Here is a 21,529-nt window from a genome sequence, read left to right on the forward strand (position 1 = left end):
GTATTGCCCAATTTTGCTCTGTGAAAGGTCAATGTGTGCATCTCTTTCTGAAGGTTTCGTCTCCATCTCAGTCAACTTGGGCTGTTAGAACAAAATGCCACAGACTGAGTGGCTCGAACAACAGACATTTCTTTGTAACAGTTCCAGAGGCTGAAAAGCCCAAGATCAAGGTGCTGGATGATTTGGTTCCTGGTGACAGCTCTCTTGCAAAAGGCCGCCTTCTTACAGACTTGTCATCTTCACGTGATGGAAAGAGAGAGCTCTGGTCTCTCTTCCTTGTCTTTAAGGACACTATTCACATCATGGGAGCCCCACCCTCAGGACCTCATCTACACCTAATTCCCTTTCAGAAGACTCGCCTCCAAATAACATTACATGGGGATTAGGGCTTCAACATACCAATTTGGGGAAGACACAAACTTTCAGTCCATAACAGTTCCCTGAGCTGATTTTAGTAACTTAATCTGGAAAGAAAGAAAGAAAGAAAGAAAGAAAGAAAGAAAGAAAGAGAAGGAAAGAAAGGAAAGAAGAAAGAAAGAAAGAAAGAAAGAAAGAAAGAAAGAAGAAAGAAAGAGAAGGAAGGAAAGAAGGAAGGAAGGAAGGAAGGAAGGAAGGAAGGAAGAAAAGAAAACAAACAAGGAAGAAAGAAAGAAAGAGAAAGAAGGAAAGAAGGAAGGAAGGAAGGAAGGAAGGAAGGAAGGAAGAAAAGAAAATAAACGAGGAAGGAAGGAAGAAAGAAAGAAAAGGAAAGAAGAAAAGGAAGGAAGGAGGGAAGGAAGAGAAAGAAGGAAAGAAGAAAGAGAAAGAAGGAAAGAAGGAAGAGAAAGAAGGAAAGAAGAAAGAGAAAGAAGGAAAGAAGGAAGAGAAAGAAGGAAAGAAGAAAAAAGAAAGAAAGAAGAAAAGAAGGAAAGAAAAGAAAAGAAAAGAAAAGAAAAGAAAAGAAAAGAAAGAAAAAAGAAAATCTGTCCTGATCCACAGAAAGCTCATCAAGGTGAACAGGAGACTGGATCTGTACCTGAGACTAAAAACTAGTTTGATGGGTTTGTGATCTGAAAGGACAAAATGCCCAAGAATTTGGTAGCTCAGCTTCATGAAAGGTTTTGACTATAAGCTGAGATGCCTGCTTCTTTGAGCAGCCTAATCTCTATTCATACCACCTCAGAAGCATCTTTCTTCTACCACATTATTTGTGTTAGAAGGTGAAAAAAAATATTTGATACAAGGGACTCATTGACCCAAGTTTTAGGTTGCCTAAAGTGATTTAGTTTCTTGATGTGCTCCCTGGCATCCTAGTGAGTGTAATCACCCGGAATGTGTGTGAAGGTTGAGGCGCCCATCTATAAAAATATGCCCATGTCATCCCACATGCCCATGTTCAATATTACCAATAAGAGAAAATCATTTAAAATAAGTACATGCAGGGCTATATTCTGGGAAGAGATGGAGCAAAGTGGTTTGTTCATTTGGCAATTATTTTTTCACTTGTCTTAAAATTTTATTTTGGGGGTGCCTGGGTGGCTCAGTTGGTTGAGCGTTGGACTTTGACTCAGGTCTTGATCCCATGGTTTGGGAGTTCGAGCCCCGCGTCCAGCTCTGTGCTGACAGCTCGAATCCTGGAGCAGATTCTGTGTCTCCTTCTCTTTCTCTGCCCTTCTCCTGCTTGTGCTCTTTCCCTCTCTGTCTCTCAAAAATAAGAAACGTTGAAAAAAATTTAAAAAATGTTTATTTTGTTCACAGAAGTTCTCCCCCTAGTCCCATTCTTCCAAGATTGTACTGTGCACTCCTTTGACAAATCCAACATGGCGCGTGGGGTAACCTTAGCAGGGAAATTGAGAGAGGAAGCTGCATGCCCACAATAGACCTATGCCCCCTTGTAAGGTTTAAAGAGCACTGAATGTTGAGCTAGATACAGGTCACTAAGCCCTCAGCCTAGATGCTGGGATCAGATGGCTTGGGAATTCAGAATTATTGAAGTTTTACAAAGGTAACCCAGTGGAAATACATTGGATATATTACATGGTGCCCAGAGCAGTAGCCATGAGGAGGCATTCAGTATTGCAGCCTTACTATTTCTGCAGGAAAATATATTAGTAAACACACCAGGTGGGATAAAGACCATCAGTAACCATTAGGTTTTGCGGTTTAAACGAATTTTGAAGAAAACTTCCTATTTCCAAGTATTTTGGATTTCAAAATTCCAAAGAAGGGACTGTGAACCTGTAGTATATGGTTGAAAGAAAGTACAGGCTCTAAAATCTCCTGCTTAGGCCATCAGCTGTCTTGGAGAAGAAAATCCTCTGGAGAAATCCCGGGGAAAATCTTTCCAAGACCTTCTCTCCTACCATAACACACGTCAACTAAGCACAATGGGAACCTGTGCGATTTAGATTCAGTGCCAGAGAAGTCTCTTCCCCACCTCCCCACGCCCCACGCTGTTTCCTTCCTTGGTTTGGAGTCATAGTGATTTTAGATTTGGGGGGAGGGTGGTGTGCTGATGAGTGGGTTTTCTGTTTGGTTTTGTTTTTAGCTTATTGTTCTTTATTCTTTTTTTTTTTTTCTGAAGTCATATGAATTCATGGAAAAAATCAGCTCCAAAAACAACAAGAAAAAGGGTTTTAAGTTCCTGACCACCCAAAGATACTGTCAACAACTTGCTATGTATCTTCCTGGATTTTTATTTTTCTGAGTGTTTAACAGCTTTTTTTCAGCAAAATGAATACATACTATGCACAATTCTGCGACAGAGGATGCTTAGAAAAAACAACATTGTGCAAATGTGGTATCTATTTTCAGCAGGCAGAAAACATCTGTGATCCCACTGTTAATATTTGGGGATGCAGCTTTTTTAAAAAAGAAATCTTACATTTTGTTGAGGAGTTGTGGTAACCTCTTGTGCCAGAGAACCGCGTTCAGAACCTCAGCCTGGAGCTGCGGATGACCAGACTTTGGTTTCCTCTTTATAATTGGGACACGTAGGCTAGAGAGACAGAGAATATTGTGAAATATTAGAGCCGGAAAGAGGTGTAGAAATGAGGCTGAATGGCCAACCCTCTTATTTAACAAGGACCCTGGGGCTGGCGAGTGGTCCGCTCCACAACATCGACATTAGGTCCCAATGCCTGGGTTCCATGCCAGCTACTCCACTGGGCAAATCATTTACCTCCTCTGAGCCTCAGCTTCACAACCTGAAGTAGGGGAGGACTTACACGGATTTCGTAGCACGCCCTAAGGATGAAATGAGCTGATACACTTGGAGGGCTAAGCATAGGGCATGGCTCCTCGTGAGGGCTCAGTGAGTTTAGCTCTGCCTATTGGTGTCAGAACTTGGACCTCTTTACTCTCAGCCAAGGACTCTTTCCCTGACACCATCCAGGAGGACTGGGGGAATAGCCTGTGAGGGCTGGGCTTCTGGATCCGTGAGGCTGGTGGGAAGGGGCCGTGACCAGGAGAGAGCAAGCTGGTTAGACACACCCTCTGTCTTCGTTTAGAATGATCATTGCTGGGGGGAGCAGATATGGGGACAACCTTCCTTTTGTAACTGAAGCTTGAACCATGAGCAGAAGGTCATGTGCCTCAGGACTGTCAACAGAAGAATGGAGAGGGGCATGGCCGGGGATGCAGGGGAATGGAGTAATAATTCTGGAAGGGAGTCATTGTGCAGGGTGTGAATACATCCACCAGGCGGGCACTTGCCCTGACAAAACAGCCTTTCTGCCTAAATATGGCTAGACTTTTTATGAAATTATGATGAAAGGTGAAAGGTGTAGTCACATGCGAGGCAACAATGTATAGATTTCCTCATTAGTGCGTCAACGCTGGGCTGGCGTTTACTACCAACTTGCTACTTGAAAGATGTAAAAACACAATAAAGTTCGCCTTAAGCTTGATTACTGAAGGAGACAGGAAACAGTAACACAGATACGTCTGGCTGGATGAAACACTGCCCTTATGTGGCTCGAAACACCCCGGCACACCCACGCACCCACACCTATGTGTGTGCACGCATAAACACACCCATACACATCTGTGCATGTGCACACACACACACACACCTGTGCACATGCAGAGCCCCGTGCACATGCACGGACACACACCCTTGCACACACACACACACGTATATTCTCTTAAATTTCTTGCTGACCTGATAGATTAGCAAACTGGCATTGGGCTCATGGTATACGATTTGCTGGTCATATGATCCCTTTTCCTTGCTGAAAATCCTTCAGTTGTGAGATCCATCGTCTTCTTTCTAGTCTTTTTTTAGTGAGGCTGTCACAAAAGAGAAGCCGTGTTTGTAACAACCTGCCTGGTCTTCTAATCATATTTACTATTAGATTGCAGGAACTCTTAAATGTTCTTTTGACTTGGAGGATTCAAAGCACCCGTGCTTCTTGGAAGACTGTGATATATAACCTCAATTTACTTAAAAGAAAACCCTAATAGGGTCCAATAATTTGTGGCCCAATACTAATTTTTATGCAACGCTGGGATGGCCATTCATCCTTTTCCCTGGGGACGTTCTGGGGGGAAGGTACCATGTCCCTCTAAATCACAAATGGAATTAGGCTGCAAGCTGGAACAGTGTGCTTTGAAAGAAAGAAAATTCCACACCGTTTCTCTTCCTCGCTGAGAGGAGCCTGCTTGGTGATCCCTGGGGAGTAAAGAATTCGGGGTTTAAATGTAGTCTGGCATCAGTAAAAAGAGCCAAAGGAATCTAAGAGTCCACTTTGGTTTATTAAAAAATTGGGGAGGAGGTGTCAACAGAGGAAAGAAGGAGAGGCTGAGGTTAGTTACCTATTTGAAGAAACGCCATCCACATTTCAAGCACCAAACCTATTTTATCCCTTTTCCGGAAATTAATCCATTAGGGCCTCCAGAAATTCCCTTCTCGGGTGTTTCCTTGACGCATTTGGAGTGGGTGCTGGTGCAAATGGATAATGTACGAGAAAACCCCAAAATGGAAAAACAGAAAAGCCCGAACCATGCAACGTTAACAGCGTCTCAAACTTCCATGAAGCAAATCTGAAATGGATATAGGAAAATTTTTCCTTTCCCCTTTGAAAGAAGAACACACACACGCAAACCCAGTTCCTCCTTTACCAGGAAAGGAAGAAATCCCCTTAAGACCAAGTTTTAGGTCCCTTCAAATGGGTGCTAGGAACCCAGACCCATGCCGTGCGTGCCTCTGTGCTGTTGTTTTAAATGCCCCAGCGTGTCTGCACGAGCTGGGTTCGTGCCCGCCTTCTGGAGATGTGCACGCACATCTAATCCAGCAGCACAAAGCTGCCCGAGCTCTACCCCCAGGAGGCTCTGAGCTCCTGGCAGAATCTCAGCTTCTCTGAATAAGATGGAAATTTATTAGGAGGAAATTATTCTGGTGTCTTCAGAAATACAACATTCCTGATAAAAATCTTGCTCCTGACAGCAAACTAACAAGATACATTTGTTAGCGGTTTCTGTTCCTGGGAATCCATGGTGAATGCGCTGCCCTTTTACCGCACCGTTTGAGGGAGGTGCATATGCAGTGACAGACGTGATTCAAGGTTTTCATTTCGCAGACATTTGAGTTGGATGGTCCGTGCCATGGCCTCTGCTGAATGCACTCCCTATGCCTTGCACGCTTGGAGGGAGGGAGTGTGGGGAAGCACGTTCATCTCATTGGCACCCTTTGCTGAGCACCTACTAAGTGCCAGCGATCGTATTATTCACAGGCGATACAGGGTGGCCTAGTTCCTAGAACAGGGAATAGTTTCCTTTTCGGTCCTGGACAAATCACTCCATCCTTGGTCTCAATTTCTATCTCTGTAAAATGAGGACTAGAATAACTATCTCTGGTGTGTGTGTGTGTGTGTGTGTGTGTGTGTGTGTGTGCATTAAATGAGATTTGTAAAGCATTTTACACAGTGCTGACACATAGGTAGGTGCACAATTTTGGTGCGGAATAAATACTATTAGTATTTCGTATACTATTAGGATAGTAACTATAAGTTACTATTTTCAGTTTTTATTGTTCAGATACAACTTTTGCCTACAGGGAACTGATAGCCTGACAGAAAAACGGATAGCTTCAGATACTGGGAATCAGCCCAAAGGGCCTTTGCTTGGCCAACACATAGGAGTCCTTAACTCATACAGAAGCGTGTATGCACTTCACTCACCAGATAGCTCCTTAGAAAGCTGAGCGTTTATTTATTTCAGAAACTGTTGTTACAAGTTAATTTTCCAAAGTCCTAATTAGTTGTACATCAAAGGCAGCAATTAAGAAAGGCTAGAGCTTGCTAAAAGTGGGCACAGAGGCAGCAGTAAGGAGGTGTCCCATTCATTTAGAAAGCAAGGAAAGAGAAAAAACAATTATAATAATCTGGGCAAAGAGTTCGGGCACCATAGTTGGGGGGGGGAGGGTTTTGAAATAGAAGTTAACAGTCCTGTATTACGTCTCAATACATTAACCACATTTAAGTACATAGATGTCACCTTGTACAGTTGCTTGTGACCATCAGTTACCAAAAAAAAAAACAAAAAACAAAAAAAAAAAAACGCTCAAATCTGTTCAGGGTGGTGTAGTGAAGAAAGAAAACTGGGAATACCTGATTCTCTAAGAAAAAATTTGAACAAGTGATAAAATGTTGAACTTTTGGCACTTTATTTCTTCTTCTTTTTTTTTTTGAGGTTTATTTACGTATTTTGAGAGAGAGAGAGAGAGAGAGAGAGAGATTGCACAAGCAGGGGAGGGGCAGAGAGAGAGGGACACAGAAAATCCCAAGCAGGCTCTGAGCTGAGCCATCAGCACAGACCCTGATGTGGGGCTCGAACTCACGAACTGTGAGATCATGACCTGAGCCGAGATCAAGAGTCAGATGCTTAACTGACTGCACCACCCAGGTACCCCAAACTTTCAGCCCTTTAAAAAGAAGACTCAGGGGCGCCTGGTTGGCGCAGTCGGTTGGGCGTCCGACTTCAGCCAGGTCACGATCTCGCGGAACGTGAGTTCGAGCCCCGCGTCAGGCTCTGGGCTGATGGCTCGGAGCCTGGAGCCTGTTTCCGATTCTGTGTCTCCCTCTCTCTCTGCCCCTCCCCCGTTCATGCTCTGTCTCTCTCTGTCCCAAAAATAAATAAACATTGAAAAAAAAAATAAATTTAAAAAATAAAAATAAAAAGAAGACTCAGTATCTGGACAATTGGCTGATACACTTTTCTCGTTATCCACTCTGCTGGATAAATAAGATCTCACTGCATTCGGGACGGAAGAAGATCCCTGATTTCAGTAGAATTTAGCACATTGCATAATTGGGGTTTTTTGCCTCTTTTTTATTTGAATGAACACAGTGATTTATTAGTGAGTAAATTACCTCCTGTATTAAGTCTAAATTGTTTCAATTGGTTTCCAGAATACTTTACTCTCCATCTTCTTCAAATTACATCTTTTCTTCCACAGCACGTTGCATAATTGTAAGGAAGAGGGGGGATGTGTGTTTCTACTAAGTTCTAGTTAACAGAATCTTCTAAATACTTTTTGTAAATATCAGACACAGTCATTGAATTTTTTAGGATCGTGTATTGGTTTCCTGTTGTTGCTCAACTTTGTGGCTTAAAATAATACAAATTTGTTGCCTTCTAGTTCTGGGAGTCGGAAGTTTGAAATCAGTTTCACTGGGGAAAAGTCAAGGTGTTGGCTTCCCTCTGAAGGGTCTGAGAGGAGGATCTGTCTCCTCGCTCCTCCCTAGCTTCCAGCGGCCTTCTGCATTCTTTGACTCCTGGCCTCTCCCTCCATCTTCAAAGCCAGCTGAATAGCATTGTCACATCTCTCTTCACCTCGTCTGTTCCTTCCATCATCATACAGTCTTTGCCTCCTCTGTGGTCAACTCTGCCTCTGCATCCCTCTTATAAGGACATTTGTGATGACCTTTAGAGTCCAGCTGGAAAATCCAGAATAGTCTCCCCATCTCAAGAGCCTCCATTGAATCATATGTCCAGAGTCTGTTTGCCATGTAAGATAATAATGCCAAATTCCAGGGATTAAGATTTGGATATCTCTTGGGATCCTTATTCAGCCTACCACAGATCATAAGTAAGTAAGTAATCATTGGTACAGGGAAAGACTTCTTCCCCTCCTGACCTGGCTTCCTCACTTTGCCCTCCACCCCCCTCTACTCTAGCTGAGGAGGAGACGCGACTTAATCTGATTGTAAGTATGAAAGGAGAAAGAATCATCCTTGTCTCAGCCCTGCCCATGCAGTAATCTTAGCCTTAAAGGCTGTGTCCTAAGGTTGGGGGCTGGGGGCAGCTGGAACCACTGATATGAACTTCATTAGTAGTGATAATGTCATTTAGAGCCTTAATTTCATTACTGTTTTGTCATATATCACGACTGATGTCGGCCTCAGGTAAAGAAGAGGGTGCCTTGTCCAGGAGAACCCCTATAGTAACACATGCTTCTTACTAAAATTTAATACACATTTTATAAAATAGACTTCATAATCTTTCTCCTTAGAGATAACGGCTATGAATACTTTGATGTACATAATTGAAAGTCTTATGTATATTTAAACAATTATATATGCGGTACTTTTAGCCTCCTTTCTCTACTGAGTAATAATATATCATGGTTATCTGTTCATGTCAACATACGTAGATCCATTTCATTCCTTCCAGCAGAGGCATCCCATTGTATAAATGTACCCTGGTTTATTATACTAACCGCCTGATCTGCTAGGATGCACCCAAGTGTTTACTATCATAGTAGGCTCCACATACAATGTGGGGCTTGAACTCACCACCCTGAGATCAAGAGGCTCAGGCTCAGGTCAGCTAAGTGGCTCAGTCAGTTGAGCATGTGACTCTTGATTTTGGCTCATGTCATGATCTCAGTTTGTGAGTTCAAGCCCTGCACTGGGGCTCTGCACTGACAGCGTGGAAACTGCTTGGGATCTTCTCTCTCTCTCTCTCTCTCTCTCTCTCTCTCTCTCTGCCCTGACTCTGCATGGGTTCACTCTCTATGTCTCTCAAAATAAGTAAATAAACTTTAAAAAGGAGTCGCAGGTCTACCAACTGAGACAGCCAGGCACCCCTCACCTGTTTACTATTATAAACAATGGTACCATCAGTTTGTTTTCATAGTCCCCAAGGAAAGGTGCTAAATTGTTTAACTTCTCTAAAAAACAGTTTTCTCAACTGTAAAATGGGGATGATAGCAGTATCTACCTCAAAGTATATTTTAGGAGCTAAAACAGCTAATGAATTTACTATTGTTTCATTAGGATTTTCACTATACTACTAAGCATCTTTTCACACAATCTTTATTGACTCCTTTGGATAATTTCTTAGAAATGAAATTCCTGGATCAAAGGGTATGCACATTGTAGACTTTTGATTCAGGGGTGCCTGGGTGGCTCAAACTTTAACTCAAAGTTAAGTGTCCAACTCTTGGTTTCAGCTCAGGTGATGATCTCATGGTCGTGGGATGGAGCCCCACGTTGGGCTCTGTGCTGACAGCATGGAGCCTGCTTGGGATTCTCTCTCGCCCCTCTCTCTCTCTGCCCCTCCCCCATTCATGCACACGCTTTCCCCCCTCTCAAAATAAACATTTAAAAAAAATAAAAATAACTAAAAATAAAAATGTTGATTCATATTGCCAAATCTCCCTCTGATATGTGAGATTGTGTTTCCACACCCCTTCATCAATACTAGACAACAGTCGATCTTTGAAGTCTGATTTGGTAAGATTTATGTCTCATTGTTTTAATCTCCATTTACTTGATTAATACGGAGATGACACTGCTTTTATGACCATGGCCTTTTTATTTATTCATGTAGTTAAGATTTGCATGTTTTTAAGAAACTGAATCTTTTTTTCTTATTGATTTGTAGAAGCTCTTTATATACTAAATTTTTCTTATTCTTTTCAGTTCATCTATTTAATTAATTAATTAATTAATTTTAAGTTTATTTATTTATTTTGAGAGAGTGAGTGAGCAAGGGAGGGGCAGAGGGAGGAAGAAAAGGAGAATCCCAAGCAGGTTCCACACTGTCAGTGCAGAGCTAATATATCTATTTTATAAATATTTTTTCACACTTTTTCTTTAGTCATCATACCTTATTTATATTATATTTTCAACACTTCTAAAGCATCAACACTTTAAAATGGTACATTCCTAGAAATTGTATAGTAATAAGAATATTCTGAATACTATTGTAACAACCAGTAAGTAAGTAATTCAAGTAAATATTGAGTCACTGCACCTCCAAGAGAGAATGAATACAGTCTTTCTTCATTCGTAAAACATAAGAAACAAGTTAGTGGATAGATTTTCTTAATTTTTAGTTATTCTCCTTTAATTCACTAATCTACTAGCTAGTGAGAGCTAGTAAATAACAAAATGAATGAAGAATGGCAAGCATGTACTAAAGAGGAAATTTGGAAATCGCCATGCTTAGATATTTACTCTTTTATTTCATAGATATATGTGCGTCTTGGAGTATTTTCACTTGAGATATTTACTTGAAATCTCTCTCTCTATATATGTAGCTGGCTAGCTGTCCTGAATACCTTTTTTGATATTTGTTTATAAATTTATTCAATGAACATCTGTTGAATTTATAAAACTGGGCTCGTATTTGTAGCACATGGTTTTTCACAGTGTAGTGGTTTGAATCGAGCACTGGATTTCCCAACCTTTTCCAACCACAGATGCTCTCCTTACCTCTGTTCTTTCACTGTAGGTCATTTCCCCCCACCTTGCATTACGCAATTTTATTATCTTCAGCCACAGACCCGAGTCACTCCAAGCGGGTTCAAACTTCTTGAGGGCAGGTGACTATCCTGTTCACCTCAGTAGCTCCCCAAAGCCTAGGACGGTGGTTTGTTCATGCAAAGGTCCATTAAGTGTGTTCTCCTTGTGTGAGCTGAGGATTAATGTCAGGTTCTGTTGCTAGTTCTGCGACTCTTCAAAAGCCTCTTACTACTCAGTTTCCTGATCGGTGAAATAAATGGTCCAGATGGAGGACAGATGGGCCAATGGTGTCACCTGTCCTGCCAAAGCTGGTGATGTGTAGTGGCTTCTTGGAGTGAAAGATGCAACAGGGACACACACTGGCCAAGAAAGGAAGAGGCTGCCATTGCCGGCCAATGTCTGCCGCAGGGAAAGCAGAAAGGAACAACGCACCGCGATTTCTCTCCGGTGCGCTAGAACAACTCTACGGGTCTTTCAAGCCGGACAATTCTACGCTTTCCTGTGATCTGCTTATTAGTGACTCGGTTCCTTTGTTTTTATTTGACACGTACTGAGCAGATAGCATTATTCAAATCTGAACTAGCTTTTCTCCTTCCGTACTATTCTGAAACTCGAAGGGATTTACAGCCTGTGGAAAGTTGCCCATTTAAAGTCAGTGACACCAGATGGTCCCCAACCAAAAATATAATTACTTCTGACTTGAGCTCACAAACCAAGCAATGAACTCATAAAAAGGTAATCGTGAGGCATTTGTGATTTTGACAATTTTTAGAGTGTTGGCTTTTGTTTTTTAGCAAAAATGACTTTGGAATTTTTAACAATAAAATTTTTAAATTGTCGGCTTTTGTTTTTTCAGCATAAATGACTTTGGAATTTGTATCAATAAAATCGGGATCTATTTTTTTTTTTTGTCATTGACTCAAAATGTGTATGATCTAAAAGAACATTTAAAAACACCCATAAATCTACTGCTCCAAGATAACTGCCACTAAATGTTCATGCTGCCATTTCAGACTTTTTTCTATTGTTAAATGTTACAATAGAAATGGCGAATAAATGTAGATGTTTGAAACAAAACCAGAATCACAGCATATATTCTACTTCATAATCTTTTCTCCTAACAACATAAAATGAACGCCATGGTATATCATTCTGTCAATGAATCAGTATCTATTAAATTATTTTAAGCATGTAGCAGGATATTCCATGGTATTAGGTTGGACCTTTGAAAATGCCCACAAAATAGCCACCATCCTTCCTGAGTTCTGAACTATTTGAGATATTGAGTATCATTTTCATCCTTGATGAGGCTGATAGTGGACACAAGAGCTAACAGCCAAAGACTGGTAGACTTCCAAATATCGAAGCTTACAGTAGCTTCCAAATATCGAAGCTTAGGGTAGTCTCCTACCCAGCCCCAAGCAGTGCTGGGCAGGCAAATCGGGCCCCTATGCCCATGTGGATATCTCATTCCCAGGAGATGGGAGAGAGGAACCCGCTAAGCCCGCCCAGTTTATTCTTCCAAACTCAGCAGTTAGAAAAGTCACCCCCCTTCCCTATGGAAGAGTGAGGAAGGGTATAGAGGTGGATAGAGACTATGACGCTAGTGGACCTTCCTCTACATCAAAGGAAATATCAGAAATGGGGAAGAAACTCTCCCCAAGGTATGGATGTCCCATAATTCATATAACCAGGCTGGGTGGGACATTTGACTTATTTCCAATCATTCCGTTACATCACAAATTATTTTGTCGGGACATCATCGCTGTTCCCCACGGGTTCAGAAAGGGATGCTCAGTGAAGTTCCCTGTGTTATCTGGGAACTCCAAAGTCTAAAATCCCGCATCTACAAGCTGACTCGGAGATTGCCCAGGCCAGTCCTTCAGGAGGCTTGGGGAGAGGTATGGTAGTAATGGAGAACTTGCTGAGTCTTAACTACGGAGACAGAACGACCAGAAGATCACCCAAGCGTAGGTAAAACGAGCGTGTAATGGTCTAGTACAGACCAAGTGTATACATGTGGCAGGGAATGATCCCCGCAGAATGAAATCAGGTGGGCGAGATTCTGTGAAGAAGGAGCTTGTACCATTGCTGGCAGCCAGCCTGTAAACACAGGAGTCCGTCCTTGAAGCTTCTCTCTAAAGGACTGCCCCGCTTCAGTTCAGCTGACAGTGACCATGCCTTATCTCCGCTTCCTGGAATATGACAAGAGAAATTACAGACATGTGTCTGTAAGTCCCAGAGGCTTTTTATTGGAGACTTTGTCATAAACTATAAAGTAGAGAAAGCAGCACCCAGGTGTCAGCGATGAGACTCAAATGGCAGGGGTTCGCAGCCCCCTTCGTTCGCTGCTAGTCTGATCTGAAGACGGATGTTTCATTGACAGCAGGCACTTCTGGTGTGCCACATCCCACACTAACGGATCACTCTCGTTTTCTAGTTTCTGGCCTAATGGTCTGCCGTGTGTAAGTAGTTTTTTCTCCTCTTCATGTCTCAAAGCCCTGCTATTCGCCGAGACGGGAGACATAGTCACAAGCTTGCCTTTTTTTTTTTTTTTTTTTTTATGTATGATGGGCTTCATTTAGCTGGGATCTGCTAAGATGCTGTAGAAAATGCTTTGCCCAAGCATCACTTGGCCGTTTGTTTCGTAGCAAGTCTTGAATCAGTGCTGGTTGTTTGATTCGGGGAGAAAAACAAGACCGCCCAGTAGAAAATGAAAGCAGATGGGGTGGCGGGGTGGCTCAGTCGGTTAAGCATCCGACTTTGGCTCAGGTCATGATCTCAGGGTTCGTGGGTTCGAGACCAGCATGGAGCTCTGTGCTGACAGCTCAGAGCCTGGAGCCTGCTTTGGTTTCTGTGTCTCCCTCTCTCTCTCTCTCTCTCTCTCTCTCTCTCTCTGTGTCCCTCCCCCATTTGCTCTGTCTCTCAAAAATAAACATTAAAAAGTTAAAAAAAAAAAAAAGAAAGAAAATGGCAGCAGATGGGTCTGAAAAGGCAGAGGGGAGCTCTAGTTCATAAGAGGCCACTGGCAAACCCAAAGGAGAAACGGAGCAGGTTCACAGGAGTGGAAATGCCACAGGACTCATTCACTCATCTGTTTATTCCCTCTAGCCTGTAGGCAATAGGTGCTTAGCACAGGGGAGGCTCTGTATCAAGAATTGCTTTGTATAATGTGCCTGGATGATACAAAGAGGAACAAGACATATTCCCTGTTTCAAAGGGCGTAAAAATGAGACTTGTATATTGCTCTACAGTGAAACAATATGTGATACACATGAAATGGGACGGCTGTTGAGATGCTAATTTGTATCTTGTTTTCACTCTATACCGCCCCCTCCTAGAGTTTCCTGAACCCTCTATACTCTCTTGCCCCAGGGAAGGGGTCTGTTGAGGAGAGGGAAGTAGCCTGGGGGCCATGTATTTGGCCAGTGCTCCCTTAGATCCTGTGTGTCATTGGGGGTGAAGCTAAGCCTAATGGACTCCTTAAATTATCTGATGAATGTTTAGTTTTAATTTTTTTTTTACATTTATCTATTTTTGAGAGACAGAGAGAGGCAGAGCACAAGTGGGGGAGGGGCAGAGAGAGAGAGAGAGAGAGACATAGAATCCAAAGCAGGCTCCAGGCTCTGAGCTGTCAGCACAGAGCCCCACGTGGGGCTCGAACTCACAAACCTTGAGATCATGACCTGAGCTGAAGTCGGACACTTAACCGACTGAGCCACCGAGGCTCCCAGATGAATGTTCAGTTTTAACAATATTTATTAAGCACCACCTTAAAGCCTCTCTATTATTGTAGTAGTTGTCATTGGTGTTGATCCCATTTAAGAGATGAGTAAACTGAGGCCCAGAGTTTAAGAAACTTGTGCCACTTCTCACTGCTAAATTAGTGGCTGAATTGGGGTGTAAATCTGTGCTTGTCTCCATTCCAGCACTTTCTCTGGGTAAAAGTCTTGGATGGTGGGACTGTAAGCAGTACCTTACATTTGGTCAAGAATCAGCCAAGCTATTGTTCTAAGTATGTGGACTCTATAACCTAAGGAATTAAGTAACCCATTGAGGGCTCAGAATTGAGCAAAGGGAAGGTCAGGCTGGTGAAGTGAAAACAAGATTGATTGGTCTTGAGTTGGAGCTCACCTCCATCTTTAAATGCTCTGTAATTTTGGATCAGTTATTTTTCCCATCTGGTCTCATGCTTCTCTTCTACAATGAGGACATTGATCTGACAAATCTCAGATCTCTGCCTGGTGAAAGTGCATTGAAAAGAAAGTTTAAATCAATTCTATAAGAAAAAAAGAAGAGTTGCAATTCTTAAATGTAGAGTTTAGAAGAATGGATGAGCCTAAGACTTCAGTGTTAGAAAGGACACATTCCCTTACAGACGTATTTGCTGACTTGTATTTCTTCAGAAGCCTGGTACGTAGAACAGTGCCCGACACGTAATACTTTCTCTATAAATACTTACTGACTGACTACAGTTTGTATCGTAGGTGCTGAAATTTAAGTCACATTTTTTTAAAAATGTGGCTTATATTAAAGTTAAACCTAGAATAAGGAGGAAAATCAGGAATCTCTGGTCTACTGATTCTCAAGATTAGGCAAATGTCCATCCATTTTGATTACTAAAATAATTGTTACCCAAAGTATATTCTATGATGTGCTTGTCTTCAGGGTCTTAGGTGATGAAAAGGTTTATGTTCAAAAAGTTTAGCAAATGTTCATTCATGCCATATCATAGTCATTCTTGTTAGGGATTCAGTATTTAGCATATCAAAGGCCCTGAGAAGTCCTGCAATAAGTAAATCCATTTAACTTCATCTAAGATTTCCCACCACCACCTGCTCTTTTCTAAAAAAAAAAGTGATATTTAAATGAAGGTTAATCTGTAGTCATTTTTTCAAAGAATTTGGATTATTAAAAGGCACTATTTTAAAATATTTAAATAAAAAGTTTTAAGCCCCCCCCCCAATAAAAGAAAAAAACCTAATATTTATTTACATTTATGGAGTGAACTTCTTGAACACTAAATTAAGTATAGCTAATCCAGGAAAAAGAAAAATAGATTACATCATTCCCGAAAGTCCTCTTTGTAATTATAACATGTCGGCATTATAAATGCATGACTACCTCTTCCCCTTTAAATATTTGGAGATAAATCTGTTATTTTACTTGATTTTAATTTGGTCAACATTTTAAAAGCAATATTTGGAATTCTATTTTTAGGTTCAAAAAATTTTTTAGTTCTCTCTGGTGGTCATTTTCCTGCTTTTCACACAGCACTTTATAATCTAAGGGCATCAGATTGCTTTCAAAGATATATTACTTCTTTTCTCTGGAAAAATAATATTAGACAAGATAAAGACAGGATTTACGTCCATATATTCTCATGGACTTCTCCGTTTTAAGGAGGGTGATCTTTTGAGCTGAAGAAAATGGGGGTACATCTACGTGTCTATACACAGATTTATGTGGAGTAATATTCTGTAAACTAAAGTTTTACCCAAACATTAAGATAGGTCATCATTATAATAATCTAGAAAGTTCATGGTCCTAGACACAGATGAGATTCTTTCATGTATAATTTCTAAGCACTCAGAATACAAAGCCTATGATTCCAAATTTCACGGAAATGGAAACATTTCACCTCTAGATCATCTCAGATTTTGCTTCTCAATCTTTCCTGCTGATGCCCTACCTTCTAAGACATCCAGTCATCCCCAATTCTCAAATGCTACCCAGACATTTGGCCCTAAAGGGTTTGAAGTTAGCCAAGAATGGTATCTCCAGCCGCCTGTCTAAAACTGCACTTATCATCTGTCCCTTGAAATTCTCTTCTCCCTCCTTCCTTTTTATTTTTTTTTTAAATTTTTTTTTCAACGTTTATTTATTTTTTTTGGGACAGAGAGAGACAGAGCATGAACGGGGGAGGGGCAGAGAGAGAGGGAGACACAGAATCGGAAACAGGCTCCAGGCTCTGAGCCATCAGCCCAGAGCCCGACGCGGGGCTCGAACTCACGGACCGCGAGATCGTGACCTGGCTGAGGTCGGACGCTTAACCGACTGCGCCACCCAGGCGACCCCCTCCTTCCTTTTTAAATGAGCTGCGCTAACTATTCACCAGGAATTCACTAGTCACCCACAATTTACCTGAGTCACCTCTCTGAATAATATCTTCGATTCCTTTATAACGCTTTCTATTCCCAAAGAGTCAGTTCCCTGGTAATATCTCTTAAATTCATTTATTTGATTCCATTCATTTGTAGATTGAATCCTGTCTCCTTAAGAACATAAGTTCAGGTCCTAAATCTCTGTACCTGTGAAAGTGACCCCTCCCCGCCTCGCCCCCCCTCCCCCCCATTTTTTGTTTTGTTTTGTTTTGGAAATAAGGTCTTTGCAGATGCAATCAATTAAGGTGAGATCATACTGGATTAGCGTGGGCCCTAACCCAATGACTGGTGTTCTTATAAAAAGAGAGAAATCTGTGCAAAGAGAAAGAGACACACTGGGACAATGCCATGTAACCACGGAGGCAGAGGTTGGAGTTTACAAGCCAAGGGACACGAAAATTGCAGCCAACCATCAGAAGCTAGACAGAGGTAAGGATGATCCTCCCCCAGAGCCTTCAGAGAGAAAGAGTGGCTCTGACGGTTGCTTGATTTCAGACACCTAGCCTCCAGAAGTGTGAGAGAATGTATTTCTGCTGTTTTAAGCCACCAAGCATGTGATGCTGTGTTATGGGAACCTGAGGAAACTAATACACATGCCAGTATCATTTTCCTGGTTCAGGCTCCCACCAGCTCTTGCCTGGATGGCTGGCTACAGGTGCTGCCTATAGATCTTCCTCCTCCGGCCCTGCCTCTCTGCTTCCCAGAGCCGAGTTCCATTTTGCACCTAGCACCTGAATGATCCCTCTAGGACGCGTGCAGATGCTGTTCCTTTCTGGATTAAAATGCAGCACTCTTGAGATAAAGCCTCCACCCTTTCGGGCATAGCTTCTTAGCTCTCTGCCCTCTAACTTAGCTCCCACTCTCTGTCGTCCACTTACACGACATGTCCACTCCCCCCTGCCCCCCAAGCGAGGGCAGTTGTCCTCTCCATGAGCTTTCATAAGACTCTTTACTGGCTCAAAACATTCCGCATGATATTAGAATCGCCAGTTTGTTTGTTGCTCTTCCCTAGACAAGAAACTCCATGAAGAGAAGTCCTGGGTCAGGCTTCACCACTGCTGCTTTCCCAGTCACAGCACACGCAGACATGTGAGCACTTACCATATTGATTAATACGTCCATTCCTGGCTCTAGCTGTGGAGACTGAGGCTTGGTGTTTGCGTGAAATCTCAGAGTAAATGCCATGGAAAGGCCAGCATTATAGCTATCCTAGAATAGCCTGTATTTATCGCCAGGACTGAAATATCTTCACAGTTCTTTGAGGTGGGTTCTTTTATTATCCCTCTGTGCAGATGGAGAACACAGGGCACAAGAGGGTTAAAGAGACCTGCCTAAGGTCAAACCACTAGACCGTCACTGGACCCAGGCAGTCTGACTTTCAACTTCACAGTTTAGCATAGCTCTGCTTTCCCAGTACACTTTGGGTCAAATATTCAAATCTGTTTTGGACCATTTTGTCAGAAAGTCATATGCTTTTATTTTTGTTTTCTGAGTATATAGTCACTATGCAATGTAAAGAAACGGGCACCGTCCGTATACCTTCTGCACAATGCTTTACTGAAGCCTAGATAACAAAGGTCAAGGTCTGACTTTATCTTCATTCAGTATCATTTAGTGAGTACCTACGGTGCCCTGAGGACTACAATAGACACTGGACATACAGGCAGGATCACAACCAGGCATTGGCTTCAGGAGCTCACTGTCGGACAGGGGAGACAGGCAAATAAAAAATGCTGTAGTTCAGTGTGACTGATACGGTTGTGGATTCATATCCAAGGTAAAGAGATGGCCCTGGCAGGATTGGACTCATTCAATGTGGGGAAAGGGAGCAGAGGAAAAGCTTTGGCTGTTGAGTTGTTCAAGATGAAAGAATGTTTCCCAGTGGGGAAGGGCAAAGACTTGGGCGATAGTACACTGTTTTCTTCTTCTTTTGTTATTAATTCTAAGCAACTTAGTAATATCGAAACAGAACAAAGAGGGCAGAGAACAAGCCAAGGGGAAAAGGAGGGAGACAGAAAATAATAGTATATCAATATTATTCTATGAAACCTGAATTTGAGCATGGCAGTGATATAACTACTAAAAAATTTAAGGAAGAGGAGAGACACAAAGGCTTTTTAACATGTATTTATTTTTGAGACAGAGAGAGACAGAGCACGAGTGGGTGGAGGCAGAGAGAGAGGGAGACACAGACTCTGAAACAGGCTCCAGGCTCTGAGCTGTCAGCACAGAGCCCGACAGGGGGTTAGAACTCACTGACCGTGAGATCGTAACCTGAGCCAAAGTTGGATGCTCAACCGACTGAGCCATCCAGGCGCCCCAAGAGACATAGAGGCATTTGCTTTAAAAAGATGAAGTAGGTAGTCTCTGTGCATTATAAAATGTGTGTTATGTTTTATTACACGTACATATGTGCACCCATTTTCTGTGCTGATTTATATGTGTACACATACACATATATTTCTACTGCTATACAGTTGAACTGTATAGTATTGCCATTGTTTCTAGGTCAAAAAAATGGTCCAAGTCACAATTTCACAGTTGGACCTATAATTTACAGTGTGGTGGAACAGATTGTACAGTCAAAAACCTTAGGTTTGAATCTCATTGTCTTGGTCTGAGTTCCCTAGAACCAGACTCTGACGCACGACTCAAAGTCAAGGACTTTATCTGGCAAGCGAAGGATATACTAGCTAGGGAAAGTGACACCGAGATGGGAAGGCCACAGAGGCCATATAGTCAAGCCAGCTACAACAAAGGTCAACAAAAGTTTCATTTCACTGAGGAAATGTGGAAATGCTCTTCTCAGAGGTTTCCTACCTAAGGGGGGAGGTGCTGGGGGATTGACGCACCTTTCCCATCAGTAACTGGTGGGGGCGGCTCCAGGGGGATGGTAATTTCAGGCGCTCCTTGCTGAGAGACAGACAAAGTGACGGTCCAAGCTTCAAAGAAGGCCCCCCATGAATGAGGTTCCCATACTGGCAGTTGGAAGTCAACCAGGCTGCATTAAAATGGGGAGGCTCAAGGGACATGGTCCATCACACCCATCGTTACGTGTCACCAAGCTCTGACCTAGTCCCTTAGTTTCTTGAGGCTCACTTGTCTTATGAGCAAAATGAGGACAATAGGCATTTCACCTGGTTTTATAGGTTAAATTATGTCCCCCCAAATTCACATGTTGAATTCCTAGTCCCCAGTACCTCGAAATGGGACTGTATTTGGAAATAGTGTTTTTAAAGAGGTAATTAAGTTAAAATGAGATCATATGGGTGAGCTTTAATCTGATATGACTGCCGGCCTTATGAGAAGAGATGGGAACGCAGACACACGCAGTGGGGTGACCACAGGAAGACGCTGGAGGAAGACAGCCATCCACAAGTCAAGAAAAGAGACCTTAAAAGAAATGAAACCTGCTGACACCCTCTTGATCTCAGACTTCCAGCCTCCAGGATTGTGAGAAAATTAATTTCTGTTGTTTAAGCCCTCTGGCCTGTGGCCCTTTGTTATGGCAGCCCCTAATATCCCAGGGGAGGATGAATATATTTTACTAATCATTTTCTGTGATCTAGACAAATACTACTAATAGAGTATATTTCTAGTTCATAAACCCCCAAATACACAGTGGTCTCAAAATGTATGAAATAATTTCACTTTTCACTTTATCCCTTCTTATGACTGAGCCTTCATGCCTACTCCCTGAGAAATCCGACAGGTAAGTTGTGGGGACTGAGAGCCCTGAAGTCCATGGGGTAAGCACTTGGACCTGGAAGTAAGGTGTGCCTGTCCACACTGTTCCTTCCAGTCAGATACAACCCACTTATGGCTAATCAGATTTCTGCTTCTTCATCCACGAAGGATGTCAGTGGCAGGGTCACTTGTGTGGCCTGTAGAGAAAGTAACACTGTTTCCATGGTGTTACACTAAGAATTCTGGGTTGCTACTGTAGCAAGAGAAGTTCAGACAGGGAGGACCGCGGACTGCCCTGCACTGATGCTTAAGCAAAGGCGAATTCGGTTTCTCAGGGTGATCGTAAGAGTCCTGAGGCACAGGTTCCCTCCTGGCAGAAAGACCAGGTGGATGTGTCCTTCTACCTTAAAACACCTCCCTTGCTGGGGCGCCTGGGTGGCTCAGGCAGTTAAGCATCTGACTCTTGATTTCGGCTCAGGTCGTGATCTCACGGTTCATGAGGTCGAGCCCTGGGTGGGGCCATGTGCCAACAGCAGAGCACCTGCTTGGGGTTCTCTTTCTCTCTCCCCCTCTCTGCCCCTCCCCCATTCACATGCATGTGCACACACACACACACACACACACACACACTGTCTCTCAAAATAAATAAACTTAAAAAAAAAAACCTCTTTTGCTAATGTCTGAAATACCATCACTGACAACACATTCCTTTGTGTTAGGTATATTCTCCCTCTCTCTCTTTAAGTTGGAGTATAATTATATAGAATAAAATATACAGATCTTGTGTATAGAATTTGATGGATTTTGACAAATGTGTGCACCTGGCTAACCAGTAGCCCACTCAAAATAATAGAACCTTTCTGTTACCCCAGAAAGTTCCCTCCTACCCTTTTCCATTCATCTTCCACTGACAACCATTGTTTTCATTTTTATACCTACAGATCCATT

The sequence above is a fragment of the Leopardus geoffroyi genome, chromosome B1, assembly GCF_018350155.1.
Source record: "Leopardus geoffroyi isolate Oge1 chromosome B1, O.geoffroyi_Oge1_pat1.0, whole genome shotgun sequence".
NCBI classification, from domain to species: domain Eukaryota; kingdom Metazoa; phylum Chordata; class Mammalia; order Carnivora; family Felidae; genus Leopardus; species Leopardus geoffroyi.